We start from the raw sequence: 13,008 nt of genomic DNA, 5'->3' as shown, positions 1-13,008 counted from the left end.
TGACTTGCCAAGACTAAAAAAACGTTCATCACGTGTTTTTGGAAGACTAGATGACACTGATGTATCAGTTGATGAATTTTTTTGAAGAATATGAAAGGTTCCTAATGAAATATGAGTACAGGAAGAATGGAGCTTCACTCATTTGAAAAATGACATGGTTTTTATTACTGATGTCGTTCGAAAGTGAATAATATGTAAACTTCCAGAGATTCTGAAATAAGAATTATCTATTACATAATTTGGTGATAGAAAAACGCGTATGAAAGGCATATAAACGTTTTAATAAAACAATTAAAAATGAAATAAATGTCACGAGTGCACTTTGTTTTGAACTAAGGGTCGATTACATAACATAGAGTTTGCCTCTCAGACGAGTGGCATGATCTTCACACCGAGCTTTATATGGTTCATAAGCTAAGATTAGATGTGTTTTCTTTCATATTTTTTTTATCTAAATTGTGAACTATGATAAATGTTATCATTGACAATTTGCTCATACTCCAGCTCAGATGTACACGTGCAACGCATGTGCCAAGATTCTTAGGTCAAATTAAGGACGAGTAAGTAACAATACCTATCAAACTCTTTCCCTTCAATTAGAACTGCACTTATATTGACAATTATGAGATCATTGCAATACTAATCACGTGATTATATTTTATGACTCAAATTTCTGTAACTGTTAGGACAGGCATCAGACCACAATTAACCCCTAATGCGTTGTTTATCAGGGTATGTTTGTCACTTACTTAACTTACAACGTTGCTTATTTTAATGCTTATTAACATTATCAAATTGTATACAAAGTTACATTTGCTTATTGTTTAATAAAAACAGTACTATGTAAAATGTCCCTTTTTTGTCCTGTAGACGATTTGGGGGCTATTTCACGTATGTCATACTTCTTATAGCAGCAGGAGGGGGGGGGAGGGGGTAACATTCACATTTGCTTAAACGTCATGTTTGAAAAAATAAAGTTTCCTACGAAAATTAAAAAAATAAGGTCAATAACGCCAAACCGAAGCCTCTAACTTTACCTCGAGTTTCTCTAATTGTGTTAGTTTATTTTGTTACTTTATTTTTTTCGCTAGAATTATTCTGAGTGTGTATGCGCGTTTTGTTTACCCACCGGACGTTTCATTGAGGTCGCAACCTCTCAGCTGCTATACTTAAATTATTATTATAACAATCATGACACCTAGTAAGGAATATCATCCAGCTTGAAAAGCTTGAGAAAGATCAGAAGCAATCAAAATGTTTTTGCCTATTCGTGATTCTCTTAGACAAAAACTTCAAGAACGTCAAGAATCTCAAGCTGAATTTGCAAAAGGTACAGACAAATTATTTAAACCTATCACAAAGGTCAGAGAAAGAGTTGTATAAGCTACTGAAACTTTAAATTCCAGCACTGAGACAAACTGCTGAGCAAACTGAAAAGATAGTAAAAAGATTTAAACAAACAAAAAGGATTTTAAGAGATCTTCCACCTGGAAAAGTTGCTGCTCACCCTCAGCCTCCTTTTCAATTTGAAGAAGAACCTGAAACCAAAAAAAACCCAAAGAATTGAACTATTTGATACGTTTCATGAAGAAATTGTTAATGTAATAAAAAAGAGAAAATAGCAAGAGGTTTAGCTGAATTTGCTGCTACGAGTTTTAATAATAGAGACAGATTTTTAAAACCTGAATATGCTAATAAACCAGTTTCAAGAGATACTTGGAAAAGTTGAATATGTCGATTATACAAAGGAAGTAAAGAAGTTAGAGCAGGTGATTTTGATTTTATTGCGAATAAAGATGTTGTAAGAAAAATATTATCCCTTGGACAACAAATTAGAAAACAACCTAGACCTAGACCTGTAATCAATATTCAAGATAAAATGGGGAAAAAAGGTTTTAATGCTATCGAGAATGCAAGTCCAGAAGAAGTTTATGATATTGCTGCAAATTATAAAAACAGGGTTAAATATGTGAGATCGAAATATGTTGAATCTTTGACAGAAGATGATTGGAATAGAGATGTATATTTCATCTCTATTAGACGAAGTTCTCTCGAGGCTGATGATTCTGATTATCAGATGTTTAAAAGAAAATTAATAAGAATGGAACAACCTAGACAATTACAAGAAATTATAACTGAAGATCGACCACAATCTCCTCGACGAGAACTTCCTCAACTTCCACTGACTTAAATTCCTCCACGGAAAAAGAAAGAATCATCTAAATATGAATCTCAGCAACAATCACGGCCTAATAAAGAAGAATATTTAGAAACTCATGAGTCTGAGATAATATATAAATTCACACCTGCTGGTTTACAATTTATCAGGAATAGTGATTGTTCTGATATGTTAAAAATTGCTGCGAATTATGACGAAAGTAGTGACTATTTGAAACCTGGACAAAGAATAACAGAAGAAGGATGGATTAACGGTGTAATAAAGGTTCATTTTGGTCCTAGATATTTTGATTGAAGATTTCGAAAAATGATTTGGGAAGATGTAAAAGATATAAATGAATATTTACAATCGAAACAATAAAAAATAGATTTTCCTAGTGAAGCTGGTGATTTACTAAAACCAGGGATTAAGGAATTTGTCATGACAGTATTCTTATCGATATTAATCGCTTAGATGTTTTAATCGGAGGAAAACGAGCAGGAAATAATTCTCCTGAAATTATTAATGAAATATCTGATATTTGTCGAAGATTATTTACAAGCGGTGTTATGGGTCGTAACATTTATCATTGTCTTATTAATGAAATTGCCAATGATTACTACAGTGACTGAAAACAATTAATTAATCCGCGTGTAATTTAAACAATAATTATACACACCGCTCAACCTAGACCTGTAATTGTCAGAGTAGTAAGTTCACGATTAGCAACTTACAAAGCTATTTATGGAGATGGACTTGGTGATTTTGTTCAGGTTTTTTTATAAAGAGAATAGTCCCAAAAGCAATACCGATTGAAAAACAATTAGGAATGAAAGCTATTGATGCTATTCACGATAAAGCTATTGGTGCTTTTGGTAATGTTGCTTGTAAAGCATTTTCAGCAAAGTAAGATTAGCTCGATTAATACGAAGAACATCACAGCCACAAAAAATTACCCAGCACTGAAATTATGCCTGCAAATACCAGTAAAATAATAAATCAAGCTGCAAATAAAATACTAGCAGAGTTGGTTGATATACCTCAGTCAGAAAAAGAAAAAATACAACAGCAAGTTTAATCGCAGGAAGCGGTCTTCGTGTTAAACGAAGATAATTATAATAAAATGTTGAAACGTGTATCCGATCCATCGTTCGATATGGACGTACCAGTTCTCAAAGATACATCTATACGCGATGATCAGTTTTATACGCACGTGTACCAAATCAACGTGGTCGAATCGAATTACAAGTTAAAGATACAAGCAGATATTTCTTACCTGCTGAAGCGTTTATTGAGGTAGAAGGTAGACTTTTAAGAGCAGACGATACACCGTACGGAATTGGTGATGTATTTGATTTTGTTAATAATGGTATCATTGCGTTATTTAACAGTGTTATATACCTGATTGACGGAAAAGATATTGAGTCACGGCTCGAAAATGTTGATATTGCTATGACGATATTAGGTTTGGCAAGATACAGCGATGATTACTCGAGATTAGCTGATCCGGCAATGATGTTCGCAAAGTATACCACTGATCAACCCAAGAGTAGCAACGTTAGAATAAATGCAGCTGGAACTGAAGTCGCATCCATAAACGAAAATTTCAATTTAGGATTTACCGCGCGTCGATTAATGTTGAGCGATGATGAAGAGTTTTCAAGTACCACATACTTTTGGATCCTTTAGAAATGTTAGAAACGTTATATTTGGAGCTAAACTTACTGTGGTACTTGTGAGAAAATCCACTGATAGTGATGCAATCTGGCGACCCAACGCTGTTGCTGCTGGTAAAGTAATACTAACAAAACTTTCACTGTGGATGCCAATAACGACTACTTTTATGAATTCAGGTGGTAAATCATTATTATCATGGTTGACAATGACTACAGATAGCTTTCAAAATAAGGCGGCTGGTATATTTACATGGAAAATAGCATCACAACAAGGAGCTTCTGCACCACGACATATATTTATTGCTTTGCAGGAAATGCCAGAATAGATTCGCTGGAAATAAATCCAATGGTGTTTGACACACATGGAGTTTCTGAAGTTACTTTAAGGATAAATGGACATCAAGAACCTTCTGAAGAAATTTTGTGAAATTTTGAACGCAATCATGTTGCACGTGCTTATCATCGATTGATGACATTTATGTGGCGTGATCAAAATGTTGACACTGGTTTGCAAATATCTCATCGGAATTTTAAAACATTATATTTAATTAATTACTTTTATTATTATTTATTATTTTTTCATTGGAACATTTAGATTTATTCAGGCAATCCGTTGTTGATATTCATTTTCGAGCTCATGTAGCTAGATTACCTGCTGGTGGTTACAGAGCAATTGCAGTTATACTCAGCGACAGAACAATGCTACTCGAAGGTGTTGGTGGACGAATGAGAGTTAATGACGCTCCAGTTGAAAATATGCAATTATATCACTCACAATATTTATAAATGTTATATAATCATGTTAACGTTATTCTGACTGCTGGTCAGATTAAAAAAACTTCAATCAAGTTCAGCAAAATTAGGAATTAAGAATATCATTAAAATAAGATCAAATCGCAGGTGGCCAAAATAAATTATCATCAAATAAACGTTATCTCAGACATTTTAATAGCGCCAAACAATAAAAACAGGCGTTAAACTCAATCTTTCTGCCGGCGCTATGAAAAATTCAATTAAAACAAGTGGTATATATTCCACTTTGTGCGGCTATACCAGCGCCTATAGCCACTGCGGATCAAGCTGTAGCAAAAGCAGCTGCACTTGGTGCTGTTGGAACTGCTGTTGTAATGGCGTTAAAGAAAGCAACAGGAAAAGGATTTAACAAAGAGGAAGAGGCCTGAGACTTTCAGGAACTCTTTATCGATACGGGAAAGGATTGAGACTACCAGGAACACTTCGTTAGTCTTTCCAATGTCAAATTATGATTTATTTGATTTGGCTAAAAAACTGAAAATAAAGAATGTTAGAGGAGTTTTTATGCGTGATCAATTACCAGAACAACGAAATAATATTGAAACAGGAATTATTAATCTTGATAATAATTCTGGGCCTGGTACTCAATGGGTTGCGTACGCATTTGATACGCGTGGTTGTGTTTATTTTGATTCGTATGGACTTCCTCCGCCAATAGAATTATTAAAATACCCCCAAAACATTCCATTTTGGTATTCATCATTGCCAACGCAAACACTAACTAATCCCCCAATATGTGGTCGTGAAGTAATTAATGTATTAAATGCTGTTTCAAAATATAAGCATCCTCCAAATAAAATTATTAATTGATACACTTGCATTAGATATAATGGTTGATATTTACGGAAGATCTTCTTTTATCAAGGACAAGAAAAAAAAAGATGATATTGATTTATCAAATTACGCAACTAAAGATGAACTTTCCGATATTATGAATCTTTCTGGAACTGACCGAGATGAAGTTGTTATATTTCAGGATAAATACGGTGTTTTAAAGAAGAGTAATATCAAATGGAATGACATAATTGGTAGAGTTCTCTGTGCTACTGAGGACATCATTCCAGTATTTACTGACAGTGGTAGAATCAGAGACTCAAATATATCAATCGCAAGTATTAGAAATGAAACTGCAAAAAGTGTTGCTAATAGTTTACTATCTACCGGTGAAATAAAGATAGGTGAACTCAGCATGAATGGAAATAAAATAGTTGTTTTAAGAGATCCAACATGTGATGAAGACACCTCAACAAAAAATATGTAGGCAATAAATATAATACAGTAGATACTAAATTAACCACGCTACGAGCTGAGTATGACGTTCATGTTAATATGTTTACAAATCTTCGTAGAAATTTTAGACAAAATTAACGAAATTGCAGAGGAATTCTTTGGAAGTCCGTTGACTGTTGACGTAAAACTCTCTGAAATTAACACAAAACTCGGCGATATTAAAACAGCTATGTCAGACATTGAAACGATTAATAATGAGTTAGGTGTTATCGGAGATCCTAAATCATTTTCAGAGTTAATCACAGTAGCGCAGAGTAATATCGATGTCATTAGAAAAAAAACCTAGAAGATCTTATAAGTGGAATTCCTGATATCGTTATAAAAATTAATCTGATTAAAATTCCCCACAAGCAGATTATCAACGTGTTATATACAGTAGGGTCTGACCAAGCATTATGGTCACCAGTCAATTATACCATTAAACATCGCGCTGAGGTTACCGGTATATACAGGCTCTCAGTACTTGGTGTTGTAACATTTATTTATAATATCTACCACAATTTCAGGGCGTTATACACTGAATCCGTCAGGTGGATCTCCTGGATCTATGTTAGTGATGTTAGATCAAATCGACGAGGAAACATTAACTATGGAACCCGAAGAAAAATAACTCGTCTTGATTTATTATTTTTGTCTTGAATTAGTAGCTAAATTCCCATCTAATTAAACTATAATGAACCTTCCAATAAACGTTCAACGTTTTAGATACAATCAAACATGTGAATGCAAAGAAAACTAAAAAATATAGTTGACGAATTTACAGTAAAAGGAAAAAAATGTCGCAGACGTAATTGCTTATTAGGCGCCTGCTGTTATTGCTGGAGCCGACGTATTATTTTCAACAATAACACCATTGCTAATGATGGCACCAGCAGTTGTAACAATTTGTATTTCAGCTGCGACAACAATTGCCGGTATTCTTAATATAATTGCAAAAAGAAAAATATGCACGTGCACAAACATAAAATTGCATAATTATATAATAAAATTACATACAGCGACGTTATCATACTCCAAATTATTATCGTTGTTATCAACAAGTCCTAGTGATGGATAAATATCAAATTTGGAGTTCACTGAGACGATTAAAATCTACAAGGAAGTAATAACTTTGATAGAATCCACGCCTGATTTAGAAAAAATATCTCAGCTGCGGAGAATTTTCATAGACTTCACAGACACTGCTGGTAATAGCGATGTTATTGACAATCATATTGTAAGAATAAGTTAGTTATAAACATTGTGTCAAAAAAATAAACGTGACTTTGATCTCGATGCTGAATTTATCATGATATTGAAACAGCAGCAAAATAATCATTGTGCGAGCTGTAACACAGTAAATATTCAAATAACTGCTCATTAAGTGTTCGATTAAATCTTTCAACAATTGCCTCTGATCACGATGAATGCAGTATGTCCTCGTTTGATTTTGACATTATGTTTTTTTTCATCAGAGATGATTCTGCACCAAGAAATTCCTTGCCAGGATCAACTTGCAATAGTTGTGGCCATGGTAAAGGTCCTCATTGATAAATTAATTCAAAAGCAGAAGAAACTTCAGTTGCTGTTTTAGATAACGGCTCTGTTTTCTTATATCTACTTGCAACTTCAACGACAGCTAACGCATATTGGTATGTTAATTGACGTCTCACAATTTTAATAGTATCATGTGGTAAAAATAAAATATCTGCTTGATGAACTTCTTTACGAGTGCTGACATCAAAATGTGCATGAGGACTATTTTTAGGTGGTGGTAGATAATTTACCATATTACCTGTCGTGCTAACTATTTTGCAGCAACATAACTTGTAACATTTGCTGCATCAGAAAATTTACTAATCGCTGCTCTAACATTCCAATATCCTCTTGGGCTATAATAAATCGATTCCATTTTTTTAAAATAATAATCTTTTGATTAATTAACGGCTCCTAATACTAGTTTACCTTTCATCGCAGATCTTACATACCAGTTAGCTAATGGTTCTCTGAAAGATTTATTTTTTATGGAATTTAACGAGTGAATCAACTTCACATCTGCGATATGTCGTTGTTGTAAATCTTTACTTTTATAAGCTACATCATGAATATTATATGCTCGATCAATATTATTAAAGGATACTCTCCAGGTCTTGGTTGATCTCGCTTGTCAAGCCGGATATCAATTCGGGTTCCAGGACCACACTAATTATATCCAGGAAGATGTTTTTCTCCTGAGTATTTAGCCCATGGAGTTCCTGGTAATTTTCCTAATAAAGTAGCGATATCACCACTGATTTTATTATTACCACATTTTACACATTTACCTGTAAGTGCACGCTTTTTATTATTATTGTTGTTAATCCTCTTGTGGATGTGGATGCTCTACATCGAACAGAATATTATTTTTTATATTTGTATAATATGGATTTGATTTCTCAGCGACACGACAACAATAGTCAGTAAAACATATTTCAGTATTACCGATTTCTATCAGATTGATAATAATAGGTCCAACTGGGTCTGGTAAAACGCAATTATTCCTTAATTTGATAATGAGATGGCTCAAGTGGGATAGGTTGTATTTAGTAGCTCCGTCAGATGATGATCAGAGATGTTACGATGTACTTAAAGTTTTCACTGGAAACGCAAAGTTATTAAACGAATATGGCGATGATGTTATTAATTTTATTACAGATATTAATGAAGCACCATCCGTAGATGAATTAGACGGATTTATCAATACTTTTGTTGTGTATGATTGTTACGAAATACCTGATATGGCTTGCTTAGACCACCATAAATTCCAGTATTTGACGCGTTTTGCGTGCCATAGTATCTTGTAAATATACTTTTTCTTTGCATCGCGTGACGCCTTCATTGCTTGCGCGGCACATGCGTAATACATGTTAACGCGCGCGACTATATATGTTACTTAGGGATCTTGACTGACACAGTCATTAGAGGGAAGCTCTTTATGTGTTTAGCTGTCGGAGCGGGATCGCCATTATGTCTTACTTAGTTTGAGCCAACGAGTTGGGTGAGTTATATTCTTTTTAATCAACTCTTTTTAATTAATGTTTAGTTTCGCAAAACACGTTCAATGTTGTATTATACATTTACGTTGTTTTATCTTACTTGTAGTTTAATTCATCAAGAGTGTATGGCTTATGTAATTTGGTGGCGAGAGATGGTACTATTCAGATTATTAACAGGGATATGAACACATATGCAATACTCCTGTTGGTAGGTTATCTTGTCGCTATTGTAACTAATATTGAAGACGTATTATGTATGTATTAGAGTTTTAGTATATCATATTTCTATTTTTTTGGTATGTCATTATTACGTCACAGTCGTACATAAGTAATATTTTAGGTGTGTTAGTATTAATCCATTTGAAATGCTCAGATATTTTAATCTAGATACACAGAAAGCAGACTATTTGGAAAGTTGTTTCTTTTCATATTCAGCTAACTAGGTGTGGATAACTAGGCGTGGATTACTAGTTGTGGATAACTAGGTATGAGGGTCTAGGTGTGGATAACTGTGCGGACTGACTAGGTGTAGCCAGAGGCCGCAGCAATAGTGATGAAAGACCGCCAGGAAAGTGCCAACGTATATGTGCATAAAAAGTCTGGATGGTTGATGTGACCGAGCCGGGAAGCTGGTCAAAGAGCATATGAAATGTCAAGTAAACATTGGACATACATATAAGAATTTCATTATAGTGTTTGACTATAAGAAGGTCATAGTGTTTGGCTAAGAGAAATGTCATTACAGTGTTTGACTATAAGAATTTCATTATAGTGTTTGACTAAGAGAAACGTCATTATAGTGTTTGGCTATAAGAATTTCATTATAGTGTTTGACTATAAGAAGGTCATAGTGTTTGGCTAAGAGAAATGTCATTATAGTGTTTGGCTATAAGAAGGTTATAGTGTTTGGCTAAGAGAAATGTCATTATAGTGTTTGGCTATAAGAATTTCATTATAGTGTTTGACATGGAGAAATGTCATTATAGTGTTTGGCTATAAGAATTTCATTATAGTGTTTGACTATAAGAATTTCATTATAGTGTTTGACTATAAGAAGGTCATAGTGTTTGGCTAAGAGAAATGTCATTACAGTGTTTGGCTATAAGAATTTCATTATAGTGTTTGACATAGAGAAATGTCATTATAGTGTTTGGCTATAAGAATTTCATTATAGTGTTTGACATAGAGAAATGTCATTATAGTGTTTGGCTATAAGAATTTCATTATAGTGTTTGACTATAAGAATTTCATTACAGTGTTTGACTATAAGAAGGTCATAGTGTTTGACTAAGATAATTTCGTTATATTGTTTGACTGTAAGAATGCCATTAGTGTTTACTATATAGGGAAACGTCAGCATATTGGTTGACCATAGAGACAAAGAGCATGGTAGTGTTTAATTATCTGAGACAACTTTATAATTATTGAACATTTAAAATAATTATATCTGTTCTTCATCATGGTTTTCCATTGGATCCATAGTATGTACCTATTTATTTCGATGTCCTGTTACTTCATCATTAGTGTGAGAGAATAATACATCTTTTTATTGGCACTCGCATATGTATTTATTATTTCTTAAATACCAATTCAATCTCAAAGGGTGTTAGCTCGATTACGTTACAATGATGTAATGCTTGACAAACTAACAAAACCAGCAAGAATATTTTCCCGTGGAAGGCATACAAATACATATATTATCTATGTTACTCGGCGATATACACAAACACCTAAAGTGATCATTGTAATATTTTAGTTGTGGTTAATGGAGTTGATACAGATACTCTGCGAAATATTCATCAGACTTGGTTTAGTAAGAATATGGACATGATTAGGTTCAAAAACTTCTTTTCAAAAGCACAATCTACTGCACATGGATTTATAACAATATATTTACACGATCCCAGAACAAGATATCGTGCAGGTCTTGATAAGATATTTGGTTGATATAATACTGATTTAATTATAGAAGCATAGAGGGTGCGACCTCAATGAAACGTCCGGTGGGTAAACGAAACGTGGAAACAAACTTAGGAAAACATATACGACAAAAATAAAGTAACAAGAAAAACCTAACCCAATTAGAGAAACTCTCGGTAAAGTTAGAGGCTTTGGTTTGGCATTATCATCATCATCATCATCATCATCATCACCAACATCATCATCACCATCGCCACCATCACCATCATCATCATCATCACCATCATATCATCACCATCACCATCATCACCATCACTATCACGATCATCACCATCACATCATCAACACCATCACCATCATAACATCTTCAACATAATCATCATCATCGCCATCATCGTTATCATCGACGTCATCGTCGTCGTCATCGCCGTCGTCATCGTCATCATCACCATCATAGTCGTCATCATCATCGTCATCACATCACCATCAGCATCATCACCATCAGCATCACCATCATCAGCATCATCACCATCAGCATCACCATCATCAGCATCATCACCATCAGCATCATCACCATCAGCATCATCACCATCAGAAACATCACCATCACCATCATCAGCATCATCACCATCTGCTTCATCACCATCTGCGTCATCACCATCTGCGTCATCACCATCAGCATCATCACCATCAGCATCATCACCATCATCACATTAGCACATCACCATCATCACAACACCATCACCATCATCACCAACAGCACATCACCATCATCATCACCATCAGCATCATCACATCACCATCATCACATCAGCACATCAAAATCAACATCATCACCATCACCATCAGCACATCACCATCATCATCACTATAAGCATCATCACCATCAGCACATCACCATCATCATCACCATCACCATCAACACCATCAGCACATCACCATCAGCACATCAATATCATCGTCATCATCACCATCACCATCATCATCATCAGCATATCACCATCATCATTACCATCACATCAGCACATCACCATCATCACATCACCATCAATACCATCAGCACATCACCATCATCATCATCACCATTATCATCACCAGCATCAGCACATCACCATCATCATCACCAGCATCAGCACATCACCATCATCATCACCACCATCAGCACATCACCATCATCGTCACCAGCATCAGCACATCACCATCATCGTCACCAGCATCAGCACATCACCATCATCGTCACCAGCATCAGCACATCACCATCATCGTCACCAGCATCAGCGCATCACCATCATCGTCACCAGCATCAGCGCATCACCATCATCGTCACCAGCATCAGCGCATCACCATCATCGTCACCAGCATCAGCGCATCACCATCATCGTCACCAGCATCAGCGCATCACCATCATCGTCACCAGCATCAGCGCATCACCATCATCGTCACCAGCATCGTCGCATCACCATCATCGTCACCAGCATCGTCGCATCACCATCATCGTCACCAGCATCGTCGCATCACCATCATCGTCACCAGCATCGTCGCATCACCATCATCGTCACCAGCATCGTCGCATCACCATCATCGTCACCAGCATCGTCGCATCACCATCATCGTCACCAGCATCGTCGCATCACCATCATCGTCACCAGCATCGTCGCATCACCATCATCGTCACCAGCATCGTCGCATCACCATCATCGTCACCAGCATCGTCGCATCACCATCATCGTCACCAGCATCGTCGCATCACCATCATCGTCACCAGCATCGTCGCATCACCATCATCGTCACCAGCATCGTCGCATCACCATCATCGTCACCAGCATCGTCGCATCACCATCATCGTCACCAGCATCGTCGCATCACCATCATCGTCACCAGCATCGTCGCATCACCATCATCGTCACCAGCATCGTCGCATCACCATCATCGTCACCAGCATCGTCGCATCACCATCATCGTCACCAGCATCGTCGCATCACCATCATCGTCACCAGCATCGTCGCATCACCATCATCGTCACCAGCATCGTCGCATCACCATCATCGTCACCAGCATCGTCGCATCACCATCATCGTCACCAGCATCGTCGCATCACCATCATCGTCACCAGCATCGTCGCATCACCATCATCGTC

This window comes from Sinohyriopsis cumingii, chromosome 3, assembly GCF_028554795.1.
Source record: "Sinohyriopsis cumingii isolate HCF-2022 chromosome 3, ASM2855479v2, whole genome shotgun sequence".
In the NCBI taxonomy this organism is placed as follows: Eukaryota; Metazoa; Mollusca; class Bivalvia; order Unionida; family Unionidae; genus Sinohyriopsis; species Sinohyriopsis cumingii.
The sequence above is the reverse complement of the archived record's forward strand: the minus strand, read 5'-3'. Positions refer to the sequence as shown.